The sequence below is a fragment of the Peromyscus californicus genome, unplaced genomic scaffold, assembly GCF_007827085.1.
Source record: "Peromyscus californicus insignis strain IS unplaced genomic scaffold, ASM782708v3 Scaffold_2__1_contigs__length_46816999, whole genome shotgun sequence".
NCBI lineage: Eukaryota > Metazoa > Chordata > Mammalia > Rodentia > Cricetidae > Peromyscus > Peromyscus californicus.
This window is the reverse complement of record NW_026294540.1, coordinates 19,337,600-19,365,218: the sequence shown is the minus strand read 5'-3', so window position 1 is coordinate 19,365,218 and position 27,619 is coordinate 19,337,600. Positions and strand designations below refer to the sequence as shown.

The window sequence follows — 27,619 nt, the reverse complement described above, 5'->3', positions numbered from 1 at the left end:
CCCTCTCCCGATCCCACCCCAGGAAGGAATTCTTATGGTATAGGGTCTCACTAAGTGGCCTAGACGGGCCTTGAATTTACAATCTTCCTGCCTCAGCCACCACCCCCACATAGCTGGGATTACAGGTCAGTGTCTCCAGGCCCACCCTCCAAGTCAAGTTCTTAACCACAATACCCAACACTCCACATATCCAAACATTCCAGAAAAAAAAAATTACAATTGCAAAAAGAAATGTGCATTTGCAAAGTTTTCTGTTACCCTGATATTGGAGCCTAGCATGCCAAACACACAAAGCCACACGCAGCCTGGGCTCCCCTTCCACCCTGTTCCCACAGACGTATCTCAAAGAGACACGCTCTGGCTGCATTCTTGTGAATTACTATTTTTTTTAAGTTTTTGCGAAGTGTTTTTTCATGTGCCACGATTCAAAGACATTGGAAACCTTCCCAGGCTCATAGCATCCTCCTCTCAAGAGAATGATTGGTTATTTAACCCCACGAAAGAAACCCTCATATTCCACCCTGCCTGGGGCCCCTCTATAATATCCCCGCTCCCCGGCCACGATCACAAAGCATGAAAATCTGTGACTGATACACCCAGCGGTATGCTCATTAATCGAGAAAGAGTGTGGCTCCCATTTGCTTCCCCGATAAAATTCTGAGGTGCTTTACAAAGACTTTCAAAACGCCAACCTGGATGGAGTGAAGAAACAGAATCAATGAACAGTGGGCGTGTGAGGGGTTTGCAGGATTTTGGGGGGGCCTCTTCTCTCTCTGAGGGGAGGATGCGATGAGGTAGGGCAGCTAGCTGCAAGCTCCTGGCAGGAATTCAAGGGCGATGAACGCAGACAAGGAAACATAGATGCATCGAGGAGGCAGCCAAACATCTCCATATGTCACTTTTCCAGTACATTTGAGTTAAAATGGCTGTGGAGTATGTGGCCAAGTAGATTATGCTAGGGCTGCACGGGGAAGAGGGAGATTGTTTTCTTGCATGTGACCAAAGCCAGACGTGGACCAATGCACGTGTGCAGGTAAGTGAGCCTGGCGCCATCACCTAACGGTGTAAACCACGGGTGGAGTGTGACTGGTGTGGGTGTTTTGCGGGGCCGGAATAAATAGCGACAAGAAGCAGAATGGGGTGACGAGGGAGAAGAGAAAATGCCGAAGCAGGAAAGAGAGGTGGCAGCGGCTGACACCGAGACCCTGTGGCTGTGACCCTGTAGGACAGCGGCTCTCAACCTGTGGGTCAGTCGTGATCTCTTGGAGAGTTGAACGACCCTTTCACAGGTATCGCCTAAGGCCATCTACGGATCAGATATTTACATTGCAATGTATAACTGTAGCTCAATTATAGTTATAAAGTACCAATGGAAATAATTTTATGGTTGGGGGTCAGTCATCACAACATGAGGAACTGTATTAAAGGGTCGCAGCGTTAGGTGGAGAACCTGTAATGAAGGGGGAAAGGGAGATAGACAGGTCCCTGGGAGAAAAGACCATTCATAACCCACTGTAGGTCTGACTGGATCCAGGGACTCCGCTGCTCTCCTGTTGCTCAGCTCAGCCTTGCTGAGGAAAAAGGTGCCTGAAGCCCCAGGTCCCGCCCTCTTCTCTGACTGCCTACAAGGATGTTATTAAGACAGTCTTCTGATAACACTCCAGAGAAACTGAGATCATTTTCACTTCCCTTATCAAGAAATGGGATAGAGAATAGCGATCGATGAATCCAGGCAAATGAATACGCAGGAGAGCCAGCCATGCAGGGCAAAGGCCATCATTTTCCCCGGAAGGGAGCCTTGGCTTGCTACAGAGAGGCAGAAAGCAGGTTTCAGGACCCTGGGGAGTTTAGGGGTCTAAAGAAACTCAAGGTACTGTCGGTACTAATGGAAAGCTCTTGTAGGCGTGAGACCGGGAAAACAGAGCCACTACCACGGTAGAGTACTGTTTAGGGCAAAGCGCACACACTCTATTCTCTGTGTGTATTTTACCTATGTGGAGGGTGCAGAGAAGATTCCAATCAGGTGAATACTAAAAACAACCATTACTCTAGAGAGCTGAGAGAGTGATGATACCCGTGACCTCCAGCCCCATGTGTACTTATGACCTACAGGTGTCCACAAGACTTGAGTTGCAAAGGTCACTTTTTTTTTTTTTTTTTTTTTTTGGTTTTTCGAGACAGGGTTTCTCCGTGTAGCTTTGCCTCTTTCCTGGAACTCACTTGGTAGCCCAGGCTGGTCTCGAACTCACAGAGATCCGCCTGGCTCTGCCTCCCGAGTGCTGGGATTAAAGGCGTGCGCCACCACCGCCCGGCTCAAATGTCACGTTTGCACAGCTCTGAGGACACATGAACACTGGCAGCTTCCAGGATGCTTTTTTGTTTGTTTGTTTGTTTGTTTTTACTATATGATCTCTACCCATCATTTGGCTTTCAAACCTAGTACGTCAGAATTTGAGCAACAGCTATGTGTGTGTATCGGGGGGTGGGGGGGTTGCCTATTCTGTGTCAACATCTCCTCGATCTCGACAGAACAGAAAATAAGGTTCTTCCTGACCAGCTTACAGATGGGAAGACAACAGCTAAGGAGCCCTGAGCTTTCCCAGTTGAGTTTTTCTCTCAGCGCTGGAGAGATGGCTCAGAGCTTAGGAGCACTGGCTGTTCTTCCAGAGGTCCTGAGTTCAGTTCCCAGCGACTACACAGTGGCTCACAACCATCTGTAATGAGCTCTTCTCTCATGTGTTTGATATGAGGTCTCTGGCTTCTGTGACTATCTCTTGTCTGGGAGGAAAGCTGCCCTCCAGAAGCATCTACCACCCCATTGAAGAAGAAATTAGTGGGGCTGGAGAGATGGCTCGGTGGTTAAGAATACAGACTGCTATTCCAGAGGACCTGGGTTTGATTCTCAGCGCCCACATGGTGATTCACAACCATCTACGGCTCCAGTTCCAGAGGGTCAAATATCCTCTTCTGGCTTCCATGGGCACTGCGTGCATGTACAAACATACATGCAAGCAAAGTCATCATGCACATAAAAATAAATAAATAGATGACTTAAAAGGAAAGAAGTAAGCCCAGTAGCCCACATGCCATGCATTTTGCACTGCACAGCTGTCCCTAGTAAGAATCGACCACGAGTCAGTGAGGAGCATCAGATGGTGGAGGTTCTGTGTGGTACCAAGGGACATGGATAAGTGTGATGATCTCATGCCCAGAGACTTCACAGCCTTTCAAGAAACATGAAATGATGGACAGAAGGTGAGGGAAAGACACAAAGAGGACGTGTGAGCCACAGCCTAGGACCCCAGAGGGACCCGTGCTCAGCCCAGCTCTGCAAGTCAGTCAGCTATGGGGGGAAGAACTGAACAACAGCAGAGGGGACACTGGACTCTTGTGTGGGGACACGGAGCATTCCTGTGGGGACTCTACATGTATACTCTGTTCCTCTCTCTCCTTCCCCTCCTTGCCTGCCTCCCTTCTCTTCCCTTTCTCCCTCCCTCTCTCCCACTTTCTCTCCCTCTCTCTCTCCGTCTCTGTCCCTCCATCTGTCTGTGTCTGTCCTTCCTTACCTCTCTCTGTCTCTGGCCTTCCTTCCCTTCCCTTTTTTCTTACTTCCTATCTCTCTCCTCCAGCCTCTGCCCAGGAGGACTAGGGACTCTTTCACAAGGTTTCTGAGTTTTGTGGAGATGCTGTGAGATTCTAATCTTGTGTAAAAGGTTTGGTTTTTACAACATTGCAAATTCAAACTGCAGAAAATATGTAAGCAGAAAAATAAAAAAATAAAATAAGGCCCCAGGGTCTAGTTTTTAATTCCCGTAAATATGCTGGTACCAAAGGATTTGAGAACACAATAACAAGTGGGTTTGGTTAAGAATTGCCTTAGCCCGTGTGGGCTGTGATCACAAAATACCACGGCCTGCCTAGCTTATGACCTGCAGAGAGTCATGGCTCACAGTCCTAGGGCTGGAAGTTCAAGAGTAAAGCTCTGACAAACCTGGCATTCGCTTCCCAACTGTTAACATTTGCTTGAGAACTGCCCCTCAAGGCCTCATGGGTTTGCATACTTCTTTTCCCCCCGATGAAGGCATTGCTTTAGAAGACTGTGGAAACTTTGGAACTTGGGGCCTACTTGGCAGATATGGACGACTAGGTGCCCTGGAGGGTTAGAAGGCAGCCCTGCTTGCCAATCCACCAAGATCTGAACAAGCGTGGCCACAAGCTCCAGCCGCCATACTTTCTCCACCATAATGGACAGAACCCAGAAAACTGAGCTGACGTGAGCAGTACCTCTCTGGAGTTGCTTCTGACGGATATTAGGCCATGGCACTGAGGGAAGTCACTAACACCCCAGTTCATGGATGCTGAGCTCTCGATGGGTCATCCTGTAGGGATGTAATCCCAGTCACAAGAGTTCCACCCTCATGACCTAATCACCTCCTGATACCACTGTCCCAGGAGCAAGGATTTCAACACAAATGAAGGGGAAGGACTTTCAGGCTGTAGCAAAGATCCCCACTGATATTTAAATACATACAGCAAAGAGCTAGCCACACGGCAGCCTCACCCCTTCTTCCCCTTGGTAGGTAATTCTTGTCTACAGTGAATATGGTTGGACATCCCTGCTGGCTAACACAAGACCCACCACCCAACCCATAGGGATCTGGGGACTGTGTCATCCACATCCCACAGTCTCGCTAAGTGATACAAAATGGTGTTCTATAAACCCCCCAAACACTTGTTTTCAACAAGGAAAACAAAACTTAGCAAAAGAACCTTTCTCTGTTTAGCGTTCCTGATAATTTTGCATTCTTGGGTGGTGTTAAATGTTGCTCAGAATTATAATAGGAAGCAATTACCAGACAAACTCACCATCTTCAACTAATACGACTCCCTTCAAAATGTGATGTTTCTGAAGAAACAGATAAAAGCCAGGCTGAAGTGATCACATTTGGGGAGGCAATTCCTTTTATATCTCTGTAAAAGTGATTACAGACAAATTTCCTTTGCCAAAAAAGCCAACGCCTAGTGCATATGTACTTTATTTTCTTGGCATCCCTCAGCCCCTTAATTTTTTTGCAATTAGAGAAAATATTTGATGATAATAACATCTCTCACTTGAGTCAGATAAATTCCCTTCCCTCCTTCCTCCCTCCCGGCTCCTCCCACTCAGCCTGCTTTTTATTTTTCTCCCCCAAATCCATTCTCCACAGAAGAGACGTAGCTCACTCCTACCGCTCGTGGGTCACCTCCACCAAATGGTATAGCTTTCCCTCCACCCAGCCCTTGCCCACGCACATCATCAGTCTGTTTCCGTCCCAGGCCAGAACGCAGTGGTCCTTATCCTGGGTGATAAACGGAACGTGGAACGTGCACAAGTGCTTTGGGACAGACAAGACTGATGGGCTGGGGCACAGCTCAGTAGGAAAGCTTTTCTAGGGTGTGTGAGGAGGCTCATGCTCCGACCTGACCCTGTAAGGAGAGAAAGGGGAGGGGGGAAAGGTAAAGAAAGGAAGGTGAGGGGGAAGAGAAGTGGAAGACAAGCAGCCTTTGGAAGCCTGTTAACTGAAATGGAAAGAGCACACTTGCTCATCAGGGCGTTGTTGCGATTCCATGAGACGCTTTCCTAAAGGGTCTGACATGGGACAGCTGCTTGCCCTCCTTTCCTCCACACTTAGGAGAGGACCATGCTTCCAGGTCCCACCCCTCCATGTCAGCCCTCAGAATTTTGACCTGCCCTGTGACAGGCCATTCTCACCATACCATCATCATCATCATCATCATCATCATCATCATCATCATCTATTCTCTCTTCCTCCCTCACTCCCTCCCTCTCTCCCTTTCTCCCTCCCTCCCTCCCCATGAGTCTCCTATAGCAAAAGCACTGGGCACTCACCAGTTCCTCCCCTGTCTCACACCTCCCAGCATCCCTCATGTTGACACGGTGTTTCTGGGAATGTGAGTAAACGTGATGTACATCACCCACCCCACCCACCCGACGTAGTTGGGGCCAGGGATTTTACAGCCCTTGAGGTCAGTTTGTTCCTTCTCTCCTGCCTGAAGGCAGAGGACACAGATTCAATGGTTAAGCCGTCCTGAGTCCCAAAATGACCACACACAGATTATCCACTCTGTGGGATCACCTTAGTTTAAAGGGCCTAAAAGTGTACAGTGGGCATAGTTCCCCCATCATCCCTGGCTTTCTTAAGGCTTTGTCATTGTGTCAGGCACAGTGAGAAACAATAGATCGTTCTGAGTCAAATGAGGCAGAGCCTCGCTTCCCACCCGGAATGTCAAGGATGAACCCTGACACAGCCCCACCAGCTTCTGCCCTTTTCCCTGAGACTGAGTCCCGAGTGAGCACCAGACAGTCTGTCTTCGCACAGAGTCAGAGCAGGACCTCCATGGTCTAGCCTGTCCCTGCTCCTCCGCTGGCTCTGTTACCCAAGCCTGACCCTCTAGCCCTCCCGATTCCACAGACCCCAACAATCCTTCCGGAGACTCCCTTTCGGCCTGAGCGAGCCAGGCTGTGTCTTGCACTGGCAGCCTAGAATCCTGAGTAATACCGCTGATATCAGGGCAAAAAAATGTTTACACATGCTTGGGTGTTCTCAGCCAAGCCGGCCACCCCCACCTCCCCAGCCAGATCTGATGCAACGGCCAGGCAGCCACACCCTTGGCTCCAGCTCCGTGGACACGTCTCAGGAACTTACAATGCTAAAACCGACCAGTCTCTGTCCATCTTCTAGATCCTGAGGGCTGAGCCAAACTCCAAGAAGTGTCTCAGGTCCCCCAAGCTGACTCTTCCCAGAATCTGGGTGGGTGACTTTCCGCAAAGGCTAAAGGGACGTGGCTCTAATGTGATGGCCACCAACACCCAAATACACAGCGTTTTGGATACTTTCCGTCCTTAGGCTGCTATGTCGATGGGTCACAGGGAACCTAGCTCCTTGAAGTGGGGGGGGGGGGCGGGTCAGGGCCACCTGCTGTGAATCATAACGCGTGATGAGAAAGCAATGCTATCTATTATATGCAGGGATCCAAGGGTCCCCAAGTGGCCACAGCACTCCTCATGTGTGGCTCAGAACAAGTTCCTCCCACTATGTCTTGTCATGTAGCCTTGACACCCTGCACCAAGCCAGAGGAAAGGAGAAAGCGTGGCTAAGATGATTCCATTGGTAAAGCGCTTGCTGTGCGAGCATGAGGACCTGAGTTTGGATCCCCAACATCCACGTGCAAGGCTTGAGCACGGCAACACACACCTGTCACTCCAGCACTGGGGAGGTAGAGGCAGGGAAAAATCCCTGGAGCTTCCTGATCAGCAGGTCCAACCAACCAGCAAGCTCCAGGATCTTCAGCAAGAGAACCTGTCTCAAAAAGGAAAGTGGGCAGGCAGCAGAGGTGGCTCAGGGGTTGAGAGTACATACTGCTCTTCCAGAGGACCTGGGTTTGAGTTCCCACACCCATGTTGGGAGGCACACGACTGCCTCTAACTCCAGATACAAGGGGAGTCTATACCTCTGGCCTCGGCAGGCACCTGCACCCATGTAAGTACACAGACCCGCATACATACCCATAATTAAAAATAATAAAAATAGGCCGGGCGGTGGTGGCGCACGCCTTTAATCCCAGCACTCGGGAGGCAGAGCCAGGCGGATCTCTGTGAGTTCGAGGCCAGCCTGGACTACCAAGTGAGTTCCAGGAAAGGCGCAAAGCTACACAGAGAAACCCTGTCTCGAAAAACCAAAAAAAAAAATAATAATAATAATAATAATAATAATAATAATAAAAATAAAAGGTTAGACTCCTCAAAAAGTCATCGTATTAATAATAAATATAATAATAATAGCCTGGCCGTGGTGGCACACACCTTTAATCCCAGCACTCGGGAGGCAGAGGCAGGCAGAACTCTGTGAGTTCGAAGCCAGTCTGGTCTACAGAGCAAGATCCAGAACAGGCTCCAAAGTTACACAGAGAAACCCTGACTTGAAAAACAATACTACTACTACTACTACTAATAATAATAATAATAATAATAATAATGTGGAGATCAATAAAGATACCCAATGTTGACCTCTGGCCTACACACACACACACACACACACACACACACACACACACACACAAGGCAAGGCAAGAGTGGGTAACCAGTCATATGAGGGAATTATTTACAGGTCCTGACTCGTTACCTCCCATTCACTATATCACTCTACTGGGACACTAGATCACGGGCCGCAGGATTATACCTATGCTCAAAATGAAAAAGAAGAAAGAAAGAAAAAAAGTCAGAACCGAAACTGCTGTCTGTCAGCCACAGAGAGCCTCACACATAGGCCACAGGGCTGGGAGCGCACAGACACCCACCACCAGCCTCTCCAAGAAGAACATCAGTCATGCGCCTGTTGAAAGGGCTCAGCAACCTGATAGGTTGGCATTTCTGGCGGTTCCTGGGCTGCTCCTGGGAGCTAAAGTCCATGACAGGAGAGGGAAGCGTGACCTCCCTTGGTCACCGCAGGCGCGGCACAGATTTGTTTTCAGGTGCCAAGATCCTACGGAGCAGGGACCTCAGTGTGCATACCGAGTCACGGGACTTCTGCGGACGTGGGCAGAATCTCGGTGCATTTACAGGTTGCTGGCATCTCAGCTCCTTCTTCCCACCATCTTTCCATCTAAACACATGGTGGGGGCGGGGGTGGTGAGGGGATGAGCGAAGGAAAGAGCTGTTGCTGTATTCTAATTCACACTTAAGGATTGCAAATGCAACTTGCCAGCGTAGTCTTCCCACACCTGAGGATGGCCTGCCTCCTGCCCGCTCTGCCATGAGCTTTCTTCTCTGAATGCCAAGAGGGTGGCAGATCCACAGAGCCTGCATGCTGATAATGCCCAGGAGGTAGGACCCACCCTAGCACACTGAATAAACTTGTCCACCTGTCCTCCAGACCACTCCACCAACCCTCCTCACAGCTACTTCAAGGTTTAATTGCTTCTGCCATCTGGAAAACCTCCCGTGCATCTGCCGGGGGCCCTTCAATAGTGCGCGAGGGGCGTGGCTACGTGGAGCCGCTATGCAGAAGTCCCGGGGATGGGGAGAAGTGAGCATCTCTCTTTGGACCATGGTGTCCTGGGAACTTGCCAAATCCCAAAGTGGGTATCAGAGGACAGTTAAGATAAACAGATAAGCAGGCTGTTGTGGGCTGCCTGCTAGGTCTCTGGTCTCTGTCCTGGTATCTAGAATAAAGTCCGCAGGCTCCCTCAGTTCTAGAATTCTTTTTTTTGTTTGTTTGTTTTCGAGACAGGGTATCTCCGTGTAGCTTTGGAGCCTGCCCTGGAACTCGCGCTGTAGAGCGAGCTGGCCTCGAACTCACAGAGCTCCACCTGCCTCCGCCTCCCAAATGCTGGGATTAAAGGCGTGCACCACCACCGCCGCCCCGGCCAGTTCTAGAATTCTAGATGAACCTCTGATCCCTCTGCTCTGCTGCCCCCTGGTGGACGTTCTCCGTAGCTTCGCACGCGTTGCCTGGCTCCCCAGATATAAGCTGTTTCCGGTAGATAAAGAGCCTTAGCTCCACTCTTTAACAGCCCGATGGCGGGGAGGGGCATCCCGTTAGCGGTGACCACCACCCTCCTCTCACCCCTCCCCTAGACTAAGCTCCTTATTTTTCGTCCTCCTTAGTGACCCAGCCCCTCAGCTCTTCTTTGCCAAAGATCCCCCCTCTTCGAAGTTCCCTCCCCGCCGCCAATTGACGCCATACCTTCTGCAAGCCTCCTCCGTGCTCATTTGCGATCCTAACTTCCAGAGCTGGCAGGCACCCAGCCCTGTGCCCTGTGCTTCATGTCCACACAGCATTCAGCATCAGACTGGCAGGCTGTGTGATTATCTCCCAAACTACAGTGACAGACTGTGACAACATGGGGCCATGCGATTTTTCTTCATCACTCACCCTCAGCCAGCAGCAGAGGTCACTTAGTGGGTGACTTAGCTCATGACTTAGAGGACTATGCAGGCTACCATGCTGTGGGCACTTGGTTTCCTGGACCAGAGATGGAGAGGAAAAACCCAAGGGGAGAGAACAGGGCTTACTGCCCCCTCGGAGGCCTCCGTTTGGGACACATCTTGCACTGAGTCTTTGCACAGACATGTGACCCAAGGAACTGCAGCACCAGTACCAGCTGTGTGCTGGCAATACATGCAGGCTCACCCAGATCCACCAAGTCACATCTTAACTGCTCTGTGACGAGATCTTGGGGACTCGAAGGCACGTGCACCAGCATTTGGAGGCGGCTGCAGCTCACGTGTGAATACCCTGCATAAACCAAGAAAGCAGCATCCACAGCTGTGCCTTGGTTCTGTGCCACCATCTTGCCTCCCCACCACCACCACCCCGCCCGCCACCACCAAAGACCTGATAAGCATCCCTAAGACCTTAGAACCCCCACAGCAGCCTCATTTAGCCAGGCTCTGATGTTCAGAAGTCATCTTTGTCCCTAAGACGTTGTCCCAGCCTTCCCTGACGTGTCTGCTGCTTGGCATCAACGGAGCTGCTGAAGTGGATGCGGGACGCGGGTACCACCGCAAGGCCTCCCTCTTTCGTCTGAGCATCATTTTGCACTTTTCCTAGTGGAGTCTCTGTAGAATCCGTTCACCGAAGCTTAGAATATCATTTCAGGACGTAGCTTTCAACAGACATACTGTCATTCCTAACAGTGTGGTGAGTGGGTGCCTTGATCTACTCTAAGTGGGACATGTGGCCCACCCCTGCCCAGCCCCCATAATGTCTTCTTCATCAGTGGTTTGTAACTACATATCTGGGGCTTTGGATACCTCCTATCTTTTGGGTAGAAATCCCTGAAGTCACATGGCAATTGTGTCCCCAGGTTCCCCCTCCTCTCGTTGGCTTCGAGACACACGTCAGACCCTTTCTCCCAAAGTAAAAATGCTCCACAGAATGTGACAGTCTCAAGGGCAGTAACTCTGCAAGATGTGGAATGGAAGGAACGTGTCTCCAGCCACGCATGCAGTCCTGTCCAAGCCAAGACCTGTAGGGTGGCTTTCCTTCGTGACCGCTTGCAAACCTGTATTGCAAAAGACTGTCTTTACAGCTGTCTGTGACCCTCCCAGCCTTGGGGTGCAGGGGTCAACAAATCTTTAGACATATATATTTGTATTATTTATAAAATATATAAATGTATGATATATATAAATGAATGTTGGCAACATGTGGACCTTTTGAATAAATCCTCTTGTAGGCTTGTGGCCACAGTATGGAGCATGGGCGCCCCCAAGTGGCTAATAGGGGAAATGATCAGGGGTGTTGGCATGCTGAATCCAGCAGCAGTCCAGAAGACTAGGGACTTCCAGGTGAGATGGAAATGACAAATGGGCCCTGTCACTGGGGAGCATGCATGCTAGCAGGATGGGGTATGTCTGCAGTTAGCAGATGGCACAGCTCACTCATGCAGTTCGGGACCAGATCTCTGTCTGTTAGCCAGTCAGCCCTAAGCATCTGGGAAGGAAGGGCCTGGCAGGCGCCTAAGCTATGGGTCAAGCGGATAGATGAACAGTAACAAACTGATGATGAGGACTTGGAACCTTCTGAAAGATTTCTGAGAGCGTGCAGAGCATCAGTCTGTCCCCTCCTCCGTCCACATCTGTCTCCTTTTCTCTTTCCATCTCTACGCCTCTATCACTCTGTCTGTCTCTATATCTTTCAGACGATGCCTGAATCAAGCAATGTCGAACAAAAGCCAAGCCCAAAGATGGAGGTGGGGGCTCTCACCAGACAGAGGTGCTCCATCATCAGCACCGGCCACACAAAGCAAGTCTGTGGAATGCCAGGCCATGACCGTTGAGAAACAGTCCAGTAAGTCGCTGCACAGGGTATGAGGGACTCTGCAGATGGCATGGTTAAGGAGCCTGAAATGGGGGGGTCCTCCTGATGATCAGGGAGGCATTGCAATTATCAGATGTATGACAGAGCATCTGAGGTTTGAGGGAAGAGGGGGGTGAGGAGGATGAAAGAGGAGAGGAGGGGGACAAACTGATTCAGGAGAGCCTCACCTTAGGCAGGATCGTGGTGCCTCCCACGGTTGAAAAAGACAAGAAGAATTCTCCCAGAAGCCACTGGAAGGTAGCCCTGGAAGCACCCTGACTTCTAGCTTTTCCATTCTGGCTTCTAGAACCATAAGTGAAGAAATCTAAGTCAGAGAAAATAGACAAAAAGTGATTGGGGAGGAAGGGATGAGATAAGGGGAAGAAGCATGTAAATGGCAGGAGGCTGGCACCTCCCAGAGCAGGGCAGGGCAGGGGAGACCCCTGGGGATGTCCGGCTGCTTTGGCTATGGGCAGTGGGTATCATCCCCAGAGGGCTTTAAGTAGTGTCCTTTTTTTTTTTTTTTTGTTTTTTGTTTTTTGTTTTTTTTTTTTTTGTTTTTCCAAACAGGGTTTCTCTGTGTAGCTTTGCGCCTTTCCTGGAACTCACTTGGTAGTCCAGGCTGGCCTCGAACTCACAGAGATCCGCCTGGCTCTGCCTCCCGAGTGCTGGGATTAAAGGCGTGCGCCACCACCGCCCGGCAAGTAGTGTCCTTTGATGAATAGTTAAGGCTCTTAAATGAGCCTCTGCCAAGCCATATTTTCTATGCCTAGGCAATATTGGGGATGATAAAAGACAGGGAGCCACACTCCACATGGCACCAGTGGTGAGTCCTCTGGAGATGTTGCCTGCCACCATATTGTCACATTTAGAGAGCAAAGATATATATGTGGGTTTCACATATGCATTCATGGTAAGGCTGTCCTGTGACTGTACAGAACAGGTGTCCTGACAGGTCCCTGAGGAACCCCTTAGAGAGAGACCCTTTAGGCGGGGCCTGTGAGTCTCCACGCTCTGGTGATTAAGATCAGACAACTGCCCCAGGTATCCAGCGCTTCCCTGGTTAGAAAGCCTAAGAAGAGAGCCCAAGACTCAACAACAGCAACTCTTCAGAAGAAAACAAGCGTGTGAAGGAAATAGGGACTGTAGCTGACCATGAATGGCACAGCTGCTGTGGGGACCATGCCGATCCGGAGCCACCACTTGACCTGTAAACCCTCTCCTGGCTATGCATAGAAAGGTAGGAAAAACAGGTGTTCGGAATACGGCACACACAAAGGCTGCTGACAATAATAACCAACGACGAGCAAGACACCGAATGCTCATCAGCGATAAGTGGGCATGCAAATGTGCTCCATGCGCTCACCTCCAGAGAGAGCTCCGGAGATGAGGTTCTGCCACATGCTACAACGTGGGTCTGTCTTCAAACATGATCCGAGTGAGAAGCTAGGCAGAAGGCCACATTTAAATGAGCTGTCCAGAAGAGGAGAATCCATGCAGATAAAAAAAACAGATTCGTGGTGTTCTGGTTTGCTTTTCAATTTCTGGGATAAACAGCATGCTCAAAAAAACAACATGGGGAATGGGGAAGGGGCTTATTTGGCTTATGCTCCCAGGTCACACTCCATCATGGAGGGAAGTCAGGGCAGGAACTCAAGCAGGAGCCAAGGCAGAAACTGCTGGCTGGTTCTCTCTGGCTTATTCGGCAGGCTTTCTTAAACAACTCAGAATCACCTTGGACTAGGGATGGTGCCGCCCACAGTGGGCTGGGCATATCAAGAAAATGCCCCGTAGACATGCCCACACGTTAATCTGCTGAAGGTAATTCTTCAGCTGAGGTTTCTTCTTCCCAGGGGACTAGGTTTGTTTCAAGTTGACACAGCTGGGAAGACAGAGTGGGAGCAGTTGCTAACTGGTGGACAGGGCCTCTGCTTAGCGTTGCACGGGTTAAAAGCTTGGCGGCACCTGTGGTGCCATTAGGGGATAGTGGAAACTTTGGAGTGTGGTAGGAAGAAGTTAGGCCATCGGAAGCATGCCCTTTAAGGAGATACTGCTGCTTCCTGTCTCTCTGCTTCCCAGATGCCATGAGGTGACTCACAACTGCCTGTAACTCCAGTTCCAGGGAATACAGCGCCCTCTTCTGGCCTCTGCTGGCATCTGCTCTCAGGGGCACAGACACTACCTCTACCACCTGCTCCCTCTAACATACTCTGCTGGCCATGGGCCTAAACAATGAGAGCCAAGCAACTGTGAGCTGAACCCATAAGCTGAAGCAAACATTTCCTTTTGGGTTTTTTGGTTTGGTTTGGTTTGGTTTGTGTGTGTGTGTGTGTTTTGTTTTGTTTGTTTGTTTTTGTTTTTGTTTTGTTGTTGTTGTTGTTTTTAAGACAGGGTTTCTCTGTGTAGTTTTGGTGCCTGTCCTGGAGCTCGCTCTGTAGACCAGGCTGGCCTCGAACTCACAGAGATCCACCTGGTTCTGCCTCCCAAGTGCTGGGATTACAGGCGTGCGCACCACCACCCAGCTCCACATTTCCTCTTTTTAAGCTGTTTCTCTTGGGAGTTTGTTACAGTAACGAACAGCCAACACGAGGTGATGAGGCTGAAGAAGTAGATGTTGATGGCTACCCTACATCCTGAATGTTCTAATCCCACCGAATTTCATGTCGTAAGTGGTTAGGATGGGAATTTTATGTTACTGTCCTTTACCATTAAAGGGAAGACAGTGTCTGAGCTGGGGAGTAAGGGGGCGGGCCTGTAGGAAACCTGCTGACTCTTCTGCAGTTTCTGGGCCCGTGTGGAAAACGTTTGAGATGCTCCAAACCCTCCAGTCATCCCCATGGCCATGATCTTGCCTATCTGACACCAGCCTCTCCCAACCCCCAGAGACTGCTGTGTAAATGATACCAGGACAGTCAAGGCAGAGAGACACCACGGGGACCCTTCCACAAATGTTACAGGACAGGCTTATGCTGGTCCGGGCTGGATCCCCAGGGTATAAATCTGTAGTCATCTTCCTCATGGCCTTCCTTGGGCTCTGGTGATCTTCCTCAAAATTCTCTCATCTCTTATAGGTCTTTTGTGCTTCCAGATTAATTTTTTTGTTTGTTGTTGTTTTTACAATACCTTGTTTGTTTTTTTCACAATCTGCTGTGATTTTTTTTTTCTGGATTCATTGCATTTGTAGATCAGTTTGAAGAGAATTGACATCATGGTTAATACCAAAACCAATAAGCCATGAGCATTCATCAACCCATAGGAAACCTCCATGCTGTGGTCAAAAGAGCTGTGTCCATCCCCACTCATATTGAAATAGATCCCTAGTGGGATGGGATCAGGAAGTGAGAGGTCTTTGGGAGGACACTAGTCATGTGATGGCATCCCAGTGGTTGGTACTATGCCTTCTGACAAAGGCTTTGGAGTGCTCCCTTACCTCATCCTGTCATTGGAGAACCTGAAAGGGGCCCTCACCAGACATCAGCTCAATTGGGTCCTTGATCTTGGACTTTTCATCCTTGAGAGCCATGGAAAATACGTCTTTCCCGTTAATCCACTGCCCAGGTCATAGAAATTTGTTTGGCAAGCCCAAAAGGACTAAGAAACGCCACTTTACGGGGCGGCACGTCACGACACTGGAAATTACAGATGGCTTGATGAGGTGCTGTTCCAGGCATTTCTAAAATTATTTTTGATTGTGTGCATGTGTCTGTGTTCATGCACATGAATGCAGATGCCAGCAGAGCCCGGAAGAGGGGCTTGGATTCCTTGGAGCTGTAGTTTCAGGCAGTTATGAGTTGTCCAGTGTGAGTGCTGGGAACCAGTCCACTGTAAGAGCGGTGTGTAATAAGCAATACGCAGCTTAACTACTGAGCCATGTCTTCAGCCCCTGTTCTTGGTGTTTTTACAATGAGCTGGCTGCCCTATCCCAGAGGTCCCCCACCTATGGGGGTGATACATGCCAGTGAATATCCTGTGAATTATATATGTGCTCCACCACCACCTTCCCATTAGGGAAAAGCCGTTGCCAGGCAGAGGAACCCTTGGGGGAGGTGGTTTCAAGGCTGAAGAGGAGGTGTTGGGAAGAGATCTGGATGGTAAGGAGGAGGAATGGCTTGAAAACCCGGAGGAGATGGCAGCCTGTCCTCCCATGAAAGCTGCGAGTGTGGTATGTCCAAGCACTAAGCAGAACGGCAAGGCTGGAGCAATTCAGAGTCATGCAGAGTAAGAAGAATGGAAATGTGGTGGCAAGATATTTACACTGGGTCCCAGAAGCCATCGGCTGCCACAGGGAGTGATCGGTCAGGTGGCTTGGCCTGCTGTAAAGTCTAATGCTGTCACCTGCTTGGCCAGATAGTCACAGTCACACAGGAACTTCCCTCTCAGCTTGCGGTCCCCTACTTACACACGACCTTTCTGTCGAGGCTGTCGCCCTATGAGACTTCACCACAGACGCACGAGTCGACTCCTGCCTTGGAGAGCCCTCAGGGTTTGAAAAAGGAGAACGGCACTTGTCTGTCTGGCGTCTATTGTCACTTAAAGGCCTGCTGAAGAAAGGTCCAACATGGGGGTTTCAAACACTGAGAAGCCCAGAGTGCATTCAGTGTATTTCAAGACTCAGAGCTCCTTCAGAGGAGAAAGGGAAGCAGCACTGAGGAGCACGGTGAGCCGCATGCTCTTTCTCTGTCGTCGCTCTCTGGAAGCCAAAGCCTGAGTGCGGCATCTGAACTTCAGAGGCAGGGGGATTTCCGCGTCGGTTTGAAAAGGTCACGAGGGCAGCCAGCCAATTTCCTTCTCTAAAAATACTTTCCATTCAGATCTTTGCTTCCCACTGGGGTGTCCCCAGTATTTCAAGACCACTCAGAGCAAGTCCTTTGGGTCCAGATTGAAGTCAGGACATAAATTTGTTAATAGCTTCAGACATAAAATATAGAGTGGGGCTGGGGGGTAGAGTATGTGCATAGCATATATGAGACCTGGGGTTCGATGATCCCAGGAAGTGGGAAGGCAAGAAGAGGATAAAAGAGAAAGAAGAAAAGAAAGCCCTCTCCTTTTTCTTAAGATTTCTTTTTTATTTTATGTGTGTGTGTGTGTGTGTGTGTATGTGTGTGTATACAGATATGACATATCTGTAGGTGTGTGTGTGTCAATCAGCTAAAAGAAAAAATTTGGTGACCATTCTAATCCTATCTCTCTAAATAAATGGAGTGGGTTAAAAACCATTCAACAGAAAGCACGCACAGAGATCCTCAGGGCAACAAACACCATTGCTTTTTCCATTAAAAGCCGGGAAGAGACATTGGCATCCACAAGTAGCATTATTGCTCCATGTGGACTAGGAGTCTCTGTAGATTTATAAATAAAAGCCTCACTATAAACATCTGGGATGGGATAGTAAAGTTTCTTTTTTCTGAATATAGCTGCATACCCTCCAAAAATAAAAAAAAAAACTAGTAAAATAAATTAATGGAACAAGTAAATAAAGCAGTGTTTTAAGGCAGACAGATTGATGATAAATCTTCTAAGTTATTTTCTGTGTATTAGGCCCTAAAGAGCTAATATAAAGGGAAGAAAATATCCCATTTGTCAAAAGTGATGGGAGCCAAATGGTATTTAAATAAAAGTATACAACGGAGTTTAATGGTATCTTATTGGGGGCCATAAAAGAAGATCTACAGAGATGGGCAAATATAGACAGTCAGAGAGAGGAGTCCTAAAGCCACAGCCATTAAAACCCTGTGGCACTGGTACATAAGTAGCCACTGTGACTACAAAATAAGTACAGAATGAGTCCAGACATCTGGCTATTACAGAGCGGTGATGGCTAACATTGATTGAAAACAGAGTCCCCTAGGAGACAGGCTTCCAGGAGCCGCTATGAGGGATTATCTTGATTAGGTTCATTGAAGTGGGGAGACACTCCCTGTAAGTGGGCAGCACCATCCCATGGGGCTGGGGTCCCCAGACTGAGTACAGAGGAGAAAGTGAGCTGAGCACCAGCATCCATCTCTCTCTGCTTCCTGACTGTGGATGCCACTGTGACCAGCCGCCTCACGTTCCGCTGCCATGTCTTCTGCTATGACAGACTGTGCACCCTCAAACCGTGAGCCAGAATAAACTCGGAGGTTGTTTTTGTCAGGGCGTTTACCACAACAACACAAACAATAATTAAGACGAGAGGCAAGGGGGCATCTCAGAATTTGGAGCATCTTCAGTGACTGTGATTTATGCATATTACAAGGGCCATAAAATCACACAGAACAATGCCTCCGACACATGCATGGGAATCAGGCTCAATGACAAAAAACATAAGTACCAAAACCTGCAAATGCCAAGTCAGTAGATAAATGTTATCACTGTGAAAGAGAAAATCATCTTACTACTTATGGCTCAAAATCCAGAAACCATTTTTTTTTCAAATTGATAAATTTGGAGGCTAAAGAGATGGCTCAGTGGTTAAAAGCACCACTGCTCTTGTAGAGGACCTGAATTCAGTTTCCAGCACACATGTGGCTGCTTACAACCACCTATTAACCCAGTTCCAAGGAAACCAGTTCCCTGTTCTGGCCTCCGAGGGTACTGTGCTAATGTGGTACCCATACATGCATGACAATACTCATACACATAAAAATAAATAAATCATATTTTAATTTGTTAAAAAAGTAAAAAAAGCCGGGCGGTGGTGGCGCATGCCTTTAATCCCAGCACTTGGGAGGCAGAGGCAGGAGGATCTCTGTGAGTTCGAAGCCAGCCTGGTCTCCAAAGCGAGTTCCAGGAAAGGCGCAAAGCTACACAGAGAAACCCTGTCTCGAAAAACCAAACAAAAAAAGTAAAAAAAAAATCGATAAATTTGGCTACATAGTGAGAATGGGAAGAAAATACCACCAACGCTCTATCAACTGTATTTTCCACAATAAAGGGCTAGTAAAAATTAATGAAAAATGAAATGGAGCTTTCAGGGAAAGTAGTTGGGGACAGATGAAGGAAGCCACAAAGAAAGGTCCAGCACCCAGCGTGGATGAAGAGGCATCCACTCACATCACAGGAAGATGCGAAAATTCAAACCATGCTGAGTTACCAAGACACCGGGTCAGAACGACAAGATTCGGAAACCTCAGCTCTTCCAGGACTTTCGGGGGAAGGTCCAGGGCTTGGAAAGGCGATTAGGTAACAAACAGCTAACAGAGCAGAGCAGCAAGCAGGGACCCAGCGATGCTCCTCCTGGGAACTACCGTGCTGATGAGAAGTCTGCACACACGTGGCGAATGACAAGCATGCACGCCCGGGTTATGTCTGCAGCTGTGTTCTTAATAACCAAACATTATCGACAACCCAGGGAGAGAGCCGGCTCAATATACATAATGTGGAGCATTCTCCCAGAGACTCTGTGCTGCGTGGGAAAAAAAAAAAAGCCAGACACCAATAGTGTCTTTGAGTAGAGAGAATGTAAGGACCTATATCCTAATCATTGGTTTCTGCATATTCAAATCATGGCAGGACACAGGAGAAATAAAAGCAGACCCGGAGCTGTGGTGGTGAGAGAGATGTTGCCCAGCCAGGTGCCTCCAGCACTCCTGCTTGGGGCCATTTGAGTGTCTAAGCATCCCTTGTTCAAATAATTCAAAGTGTTAAAACCTCACTACATTCAGGCGGCGCACGGCAGGACACAGGACCACACTACGGAAGGAAAACCCTGCAAGGCTGTTGCCAATGGTTACATAGATGGGCAGAGGATTGGGATGGGGGAGTGTACTTTCAAAAAGTGCTTGAGAATTACATTCCCTATGATGAGCAACCCCTATGAATTGTGAGGCTCCCGGCCCAAGGCACATTTGCGCGCCGCATCTATGGTTTTTATTATTGCCATCTACACTTGTCTAACTAAAACCAGTCACTTTTTTTTTTTTAATTGTTCCAATAAAGGGCCAGTGAGACAGCGTGGTGGGACTCACCGCCAAGCCTGACGATTTGTCTTCCGTCCCTGGGATCAACATGGTGGAGAGAGAGAGAGAGCCAACAATACGTAAACAAATAAGCACAATAAAAATCCCAATCAATAAAAGTGTCATTTAAAAAAAAAATGAACAGATTTTTATGTTGTAGAAGGAAAACATTTAGCCCTCTTTCAGCAGAAGGAAAACAAAAACCAGAGAAGAGTGGTTATCGTCTGTAAGAAAGAGATTTTTTTTTTCCTTACTGAAAACATCTTAATGTTTTAGTTATAGTAGGAGCATGGGATTCAGGAATTCAACCGCATTTTTATCTTAGCCTGTATTTTCATTTATTTATTTATTTTGCTTTCTTAAGAACATTCTAGCTGGTCGGTGGTGGCTCACGCCTTTAATCCCAACACTCAGGGGACAGAGCCAGGTGGATCTCTATGAGTTCAAGGCCAGCCTGGGCTACCAAGTGAGTTTCAGGAGAGACACAAAGCTACACAGAGAAAACCTGTCTCGAAAAACCAAAAGACAAAAAAAAAAAAAAAAGAACATTCTATCTAGGCAGTGGTGGCGTACGCCTTTAATCCTACCACTTGGGAGGCAGAGGCAAGTGGATCTCTGAGTTCGAGGCCAGCCTGGTCTACAGAGTGAGTTCCAGGACAGCCAGGGTTACAATGAAAAACCCTGTCTTGAAAAATAAAAAATAAAAATTTGAAAACAAATAAACAAAAAAACCCAACCCCCCAGACTTCCTAACTCTCCAGAGAAGAAAAATATATATATATAGTCTTTATTTCTGGGGTATAGTTTCAAGGTTTAGGCACTGTTCTTAGATGACTACAGTCCTAATAGACAATCCTCAGTAAAAATGAGAGCTTTATCGACACATCCACCATGGTCAGCACAAAATGATTCTGATGGAGAGGGTGCTATCTCTTACTTTTCTGTGTTTAAAATAGCATAATGAAAGCTATTATGGGGGGCGGGGCTGGAGAGATGGCTCAGCGGTTAAGAGTACTGACTGCTCTTCCAGAGGTCCTGAGTTCAATTCCCAGCACCCACCTGGTGGCTCACAACCATCTGTAATGGGGATCTGAGGCCCTCTTCTGGCATAAAGTTGTACATGCAGATAGAGCACTCATACGTTAAATAAATAAATAAATCTTTTTAAAAAAGTCATTAAAATTGTATCCTATAAACCAGGGTTAACTAGGCACTGCAGTGGCACAGGCTTTTAGTCCCAGCACCCAGAAGGCAGAAGCAGGTGAATGTCTGTGAGTTTGAGGTTAATTTGGTCTGCACAGCAAGTTCCAGGCCAGTCAGGGCCACATAGTTAGACTACTCCTTTAAAAAAAAATGAAAATAGCATTAGTCAACAAAATGACCCAGGAGAGAAGCTTTTTTCTGTTTGATCTGGGAATCGGGAACACTGTTCAACATTTTTGAGTACCACAGCCCTTTTCTTTTTTTTAATATGTGTTCTGATATTTTTTTTCGAGAAATCTAAAGAATTGGTGTCACTGTGCCCAGGGCTCCACATTCCAACAGGAGGGGGTGATGAGTTACAGCATTCTTTTTTTTCCTATCCTGATGGCTGCCTTAAGGTAACCGTAGCAACAGGATGCTGGGCGACTCAACAGATCGATGCTCACAGATGGAAGGATTCGGGCTGAGGAATTTCACTTGGTTTTCAATCTGCCTGGCTGTATGTAAAATGCCGTCTTGATGCTGAGTCCTCAAATCACCTTTGTCCAAAATCATTTAGTGTGAACTGGGCAGAGATCCTGGGGAAGTCAAGATGATGATTGTGGTGTAAAAGCCAGCAGACACCTCAGTTAATATTTACTGCCCTGGCACTGACTATGCTGTGTAGACACTGGGCAAAGAGCTCAGAATCTACCGGCTAAAACTCTATAATTGAGAAAACGATAATATGTACATGTTAATATACATATTAGTTTTATCTGGGGTTAAATGAGATAATGATAAAGCATTTGACATTGTGGCCGGTACATAGGCCATAAAAACAAATATGGTTAGTTAGTCAGTTTTGGGTTTTTTTTTTTTTTTTTTTTTTTTTTTTGGTTTTTCGAGACAGGGTTTCTCCGTGTAGCTTTGCGCCTTTCCTGGGACTCACTTGGTAGCCCAGGCTGGCCTTGAACTCACAGAGATCCGCCTGGCTCTGCCTCCCGAGTGCTGGGATTAAAGGCATGCGCCACCACCGCCCGGCTGGTTTTGGGGTTTTTGAGACAGGGTCTTGCAAAGTTCAGGCACTGTCTCGGACCCAATATATGACAGCTGCTGGGCTTGAAGTCTTTATCTTCCTGTTTCTACCTCCCAAATGCCTGGACTACAGACACACACACCACCAAGCCCAGCTGAAACAAGTTGTTTTTAATCACATATATTGTCTTTTACTAGCTTGGTCTTAGTTAGGGTTTTTATTGCTGTGAAGAGACACCACAACCACAGCAACTCTTATAAATGAAAAACATTGGACTGGGGTGGCTTATATTTTCAGAGGTCTAGTTCATTATCAACACGTGCTGAGAGTTCTACATCTTGACTCACAGGCAACAGGAAGTGGTCTGACTCACTGGGCATGGCTTGAGCATATATGAGCTCTCAAAGCCTGCCTCCACAGTGACACACTTCCTCCAACAAGACCACACCTCCTAATAATGCCATTCCTTTTGGGGGGGCCTTTTCTTTCAAACCAGCACACCCACCAATACATATCAGTAATGCATGCTTTCCATGAAGAACTGGGGTTAGCCACTGTTAGAATCTTAAAGCATTGTAGGGGTCCGACTCATTTTCCTTCTTCCTCTTCTAATCTTGTGTGTGTGCTTGTCTGTGTGAGAGACGCGTATGCATGTGCGATGTGTGCGTTTGTTCTTACACGAGAGTGGAGCTGTGAGTGTGGAGGTCAGAAGACAGCCTTGGGTGCCAGTCCTCAAATTCTACCTTGTTAAAAAGAGGGTCCCGCTAGGCGGTGGTGGCGCACACCTTTAATCCCAGCACTCGGGAGGCAGAGCCAGGCGGATCTCTGTGAGTTCCAGGCCAGCCTGGTCTACAGATCAAGATCCAGGACAGGCACCAAAGCTACAAAGAGAAACCCTGTCTAATAAATAAATAAATAAATAAAGAGAGAGTCCCTTTGCTGTTTTCCACCCAGCACAGTAGGCGAGCTGATCCACGCACGCATGTCTCCACCTCCCTTCTTACCATAAGAGGGGAATTCCAGACCAGACCAACCTATCCTGTCTGGCTTCTTACGTGGGTTCCCGGTATCGAACTCAGGCCCTCCTGGTTGTGAGGCAAGTGCTTTACCCGCTGAGTCATCTCCCCAGGCCCCGCCTCACTGTACAATGACCAGTGTTTTATATCTACGGTGCACCTCACATCCTGGTCCAACCCACTGTTGTTGTGCTGTCTGCTTGAATTTTATGGCAGAAAACAAAATAAAAACTCTAATCAGAACTTGCGGGGGGGGGGGGGGGGGGGGGGGGGGGGGGGGGGGGGGGGGGGGGGGGGGGGGGGGGGTGAGTCAGTGGTGGAATGCTTGCCTAGCATGCATGAAGCCTTTGGTTCAGTCGCCAGAACTGCGAAGGGGAAGGGGAAGCAGAGAGGGGAAGGGCTGGGGGCGGGGGTAGGGGGTGGGGGGTGGGGGTGGTAAAATGGAGGAAAACCCTTAACAGTCCATATCAGATATTTTCATTCTATGAAGCAAAGAGAGTCGACAGTCAGGTCAGGGGGTTTGAGTGTGTTCAACACATACTATGTCTCCCTGTGAGAACGGCATGAAACCTATCATTTTATGCAATTAAATTAAATATGCTGCTGGGCGGTGGTGGGGCAGGCCTTTAAGCCCAGCATTTGGGAAGCAGAGGCAGGTGGATCTCTGTGAGTTCGAGGCCAGCCTGGGCTACAGAGTGAGTTCCAGGACAGCCAGGGCTACCCAGAGAAACCCTGTCTCTGAAAAACAAAGAAAAAAATTAAATTAAATATGCTAATAAAAACAAGGAAGAAAGCATGAGAACCCTTTGAAATAGACTACACACTGGAGACTATATGTGTGTGTATGAGTGCATATGCTATATGCACATACGTGTCATACCCACACGTATGTTAAATATGCATGTGTGTATTGTATATGTGTGCATGTTACATGCACATATGTGTTATACATGCATGTATGTGTTTATGTGTGTTATATACACTTGGATGTATGTATCTGTAGGTACGTGTGTGTGTGTGTGTGTGTGTGTGTGTGTGTGTGTGTGTACATGCCCGTGTGCCAGAGGACCCTGAGTGTCTTGTTCTATCACTGTCCACCTTATTCCCTTGCAACAGGATCTCTCAATGACCCTGGAGCTAGGCTGTCAGCCAGTAATCCCAACTATTCCGTGTCTCTGCTCTGAAAAATACTGAGGTCACAGACCCAGGCCATACTCTTGGTGTGGGTTCCAGGGATTCGAACTTGAGTCCTAATGCCATACAGCAAGTGCTTTTACCCAGTGTGCCATAGCACCAGCCCCACATTGGAGACTCTTTTAGTGTGTGTGTCTGTTAGCATTACTGGCCCATCTTTCATAGCACGGTACTGGATCTCAGTGCAAGAGAGACTCAAGGGGACAGATGGATGATGGCCCAGAGTGTCCTGGCTGAGAGGCTATGGCCGACTCACGTGATTAGTATGCTCTAATCCTCTTTTCTTTTTCTTTTTTTTTAAGACGGGATCTCACTATGTAGCTCTAGCTGTCCTGGAACTTGCTAGGTAGACCAGGCTGGCCTTAAACTTGAACTCACAGAGATCCACCTGCCTCTGCCTCCTGAGTACTGGCATTAAAGGCATGCGCCACCACCACCAGCTTCTCCTTCTTCTTCCTTTTTCTTTTCTTTCTTTCCCCTTCCCCACCCCTGTGGTTCTGAGGATACAAACCTAAGATCTCACAGGCTAGCCATGTGCCCTAGGAGTGACCTACATCCCCAGACCAAGAACCAAAAGCAAGAGCAAAGGGCTGGATGTGGACCACAGTGGTAATGTGCTTATTACCTAGCACACACAAGGCCCCAGGTTTAATCCCCAGCAGCAAATGGGCAGGGCAAGGGGCAGTGAATATTTCCTACTGGGGCTACAACAGGAGGCAAAAATCACCAATAAGAGTCAATAAGAGGACTGGTAACATCCCTCCAAGTCCCCCCTGCTCCTTATACCTGTCCCACCCAAGCCATAGTTAGGCATTTCAGAGCTTACTCCTCTTGACCGAACTGTAAAGAGCAGAGACATTGCAAAGCCCAGAAAAGCAGCAATGTTTGATAACTGGGGTGGAAAGCCATGCCAGAGAGCTATCCCAGACCCATCTTAGAGCCATCAAGAAGCCGAGGTCCACGGAACGAGACCAGCAGCAACTGGAGATAGAAAGCATCGCTCCTAATCGGTGAACGGAGACTAATTCAAGCACTTCAGACACTGGAAGGCCCTCCGGGAGACTGATGAGGCTTGCAAATATTTCTACTCGAATCTCTTCTGATGATGGTGCTGTGAAAATCAAGTGTGTGTTGAAGAAGAAGCTGTAGCTCTTCCGAACGAGAGACGAGCCTCCCAGATTCACACAGTCCGCTTTGGGTTGGTTCCAGGAATCTGCACATCATTTCAGCTAGTAGCTCGATGGCATTCGATACAAAACTTGTCACATCTCCACTCTGAGATGCCCGTCCTTGTTTAAGCACACTCAAGTGACTACGCCTAATCCCAATTATCCTCACTTAACGAGGCACTCCTGTGACACGCTGACGAGCTCCTCACACTGGGATTTTGTTAGCCTTGATTATTACCAAATATTGACTGATTTCCTGTTAAAAGGATGATGAGCAGAAAAATCTGTATCTCTCACCACACAGTAGGGCTGGGGTGGCCGCTGCAACCTTCCACGAAGTCTACCTTTATCAGGCGGAGATTCGGTGTGCACAGGAAAATGAAAACACACACCCTGAGAAAATCCCTCCCTAGCAGCCCCTGAACAGGTTAAGATTAAGGCCCTCCTGAGGCAGAGCTCTCCCATCACCTCACTGCTGAAATAAATGAAAGAAAAGAGAGAGAGCCTGTAGCTTGAGTTTTCCTGCCTGGCCCACAGTCAGGACAAATCTCTCTTACCCACCAGTCCCAAGCCGCTCAAACCCGATCAAGTAAACACAGAGACTTATATTGGTTACAAACTGTATGGCCGTGGTAGGCTTCTTGCTAACTGTTCTTACAGCTTAAATTAATCCATTTCCATTAATCTATACCTTGCCACATGGCTCGTGGCTTACCGGCATCTTCACATGCGGCTTGTCATCATGGCGGCTGGCAGTGTCTCTCTGACTCAGCCTTCCACTTCCCAGCTCTATTCTCCTCCTTGTCCCGCCTATACTTCCTGCCTGACCACGGGCCAATTAGTGACTTATTTATTGACCAATCAGCAACACATTTGACATACAGACCATCCACAGCAAGAGCCCAGTGCTTGAGAATACTAGCTAGCCTGGAATGGTGGCAATGAGGAGGCAGGCCAGCCTGGCCTACACAGCAAACTCCAGGCCAGCCAGGGTTACATAGTATGACCTTGTCTCAAAAAAAAAAAAGTGCTGACACCCCTTTCTGGATTCGTGGGTACTGTGTGCACATAATGGACATACAAACACTCAGATGCATATACACGCATATAAAATAAATAAATATTTTGAAAACAGTAATAAATATAAAAGTCCTGAAGAATTACACATGAAACAGGAGATTGGTTTCTAGATTACAGAAGGACTTTGTAAGCCATGCTGAGCCCTTGGCATATACACACATGCACATTTACACACAGGTTGACACTCAGAGGGATTCACACTCATAGTCAAACTCACACTCACCCTCTGCCAAACACAAGCACACTCGGAGCTGAGGCCTGTTCTGTCTCATTCACTAACCGCGCATGTCTGAAAGCACAGTGTACGCCTTCAGGCAGATTCTAGATTCCAGTGCCTGTGAGGAGTCACGGCCTGGCCCTGCCTAGTGCGCATGAGCAGCAGCCACTATGTCCTAGAGACAGGAGTACAGCAGCCCAGAGAACTGTTACAATCACAGTGGGTAGGAGGGATAATGTCATAGCTTCTCATCCCATTCTTCAAGAAAGCATACGTACCGGAAATGTTTAAAGTGTGTGTGTGTGTGTGTGTGTGTGTGTGTGTGTGTGTGTGTGTGTGTGTGTGTTGTGTTTTGTTGAGCCAGCTCTCATTCTGTAGCCTGGGCTGACCTGGAACTTGCCCTTTAGCTCATGCCTACCTCAAACTCACAGCGGTCCTCCTGCCTCGGCTTCTCAACCACTGAGATTAAAGCCATGAGCCATCAGGACTGGCTAGAATTGTATGTGCAGTTTTTAAACGTGTTGTAACCCAAATGGAATGCATTGCTGATGGAAATGAAAGTTGACAGGACCCTAAATGGAGGAATCGGGAAGTAATTACCAAAACTAAGTAGGCCTTAGCCTTTGATGAGATTCAGGGTAATATGGCTACAGACAGGCCTCAGCCCTTTAAATTCTTGCCCTCAGCATACACTCATACACTTGGAGTTTTTAATCCAAGAGAAATTAGATCAACAGGTAGAAATGCTACATACCCACTAGACCCTTACCACCGAATCCTGGAAATAGCCCCCATTCATGTAGAGTCCTGCAGTGTTACATATAAAATGTTCCCCTAGGAGGCTACGCAAATTAGTTCAAAGGTTCTCAGATGGCCGTGGTGTGTCAAAGATGGACTGTCTCAAGAAATGTATAGAGTGAT

General features: G+C 48.1%; 1 long non-coding RNA gene across 1 annotated transcript; it reads left to right on the top strand.

Annotated features, from left to right (window-relative positions):
- The first annotated feature begins 456 nt into the window (after window positions 1-456).
- Window positions 457-19,927, top strand: LOC128120600 (uncharacterized). Its single transcript, XR_008221908.1, has 3 exons — window positions 457-1,033; window positions 11,707-11,855; window positions 19,782-19,927. It is a non-coding gene; the product is annotated as an uncharacterized LOC128120600 (long non-coding RNA).
- The last annotated feature ends 7,692 nt before the right edge of the window (window positions 19,928-27,619 follow it).